Source organism: Carassius gibelio, chromosome A8 (genome assembly GCF_023724105.1).
Source record: "Carassius gibelio isolate Cgi1373 ecotype wild population from Czech Republic chromosome A8, carGib1.2-hapl.c, whole genome shotgun sequence".
NCBI classification, from domain to species: Eukaryota; Metazoa; Chordata; class Actinopteri; order Cypriniformes; family Cyprinidae; genus Carassius; species Carassius gibelio.
In genome coordinates, this window is record NC_068378.1 from 15950919 (window position 1) to 15951962 (window position 1044).

The window sequence follows — 1044 nt, forward strand, 5'->3', positions numbered from 1 at the left end:
ACAAACCCAAACCATGATGAGATGAGTTTGTAGCTACATAGAAAAACACACCTCCCCGAACAATGAAAATGAGTTAAGAATTAATTGGGCTTCAGAAAATATTATATTTGTGGATTATTACAAGGGTTGTGGGAAAAGAAAGAATGTGTGTATGTGTGTTTACAGCTGAACTAAACTGTTTGTAATGAGGCCCCTTGACAGTGGTTGAGTGAACATGGTCTCTCCATTCTTACTTTGGCAGTCTGCATTATTCTGTAAATGACTGAATGTTTATTTTTACTCAGCTGTGCTGCTCAGTATAGTGTTATACAGGCCTGGACACACTGGTATGTCCGACTGGACCTTAATGGTGTTTGTCCATGTTTCTAAACAGGAAGTGGGTGATTGGTGTGCGTCAGTGGTGATCAGTGATCCTGCAGCTGCTGTGATTTACTGTTTACAGCAGTCTTCACTTTCTCGAGTTCAGTGCACTTCAGATAGACGCGAGACTGTGATGGCAGACTTTGGATGAGATGACTCATCCAAATGTAAGGGTTAAATGTAAAGGTTTTCATGCTTTTCAATGGAAAAATCCTAAATGAATTCACTTTATGAAAATTCACGACTGAGTCCTCTGTGGTGCTCGTAAGCAGAACTTGCTACAATGTTGGAGTTCCCAGTATGTACTAAGCTTTTGCCCAAGTGCTAAGTGTATCTAAATGATTAACTGTAAAGAAAAAAAAAAGTAAATGTAAGGTGTTATTTATGGCTTGGTTATTTAAGCTTGCTTCTGTTACAGTTATATGATGCAACCATATCCACCTGCTAACTAAGTATGACCTCACTTGAATAGTCATTTATAAATTGACCACTGACAAAGACAATCTCAGGAGACAAATACCTTTTAAGTTCAGCATGATAAACCAGCAAGTATTGGAAAACATAAAAGAAACATCTGTAACGCTGAACGGTCACACCCAACCCCTGGGTGCCTCTAAGAGGGGTCGCTCTGAGCTGACCTAATCGCTTTCCAAGGACGCGATGTGAAAGACAAACCCATAAAAC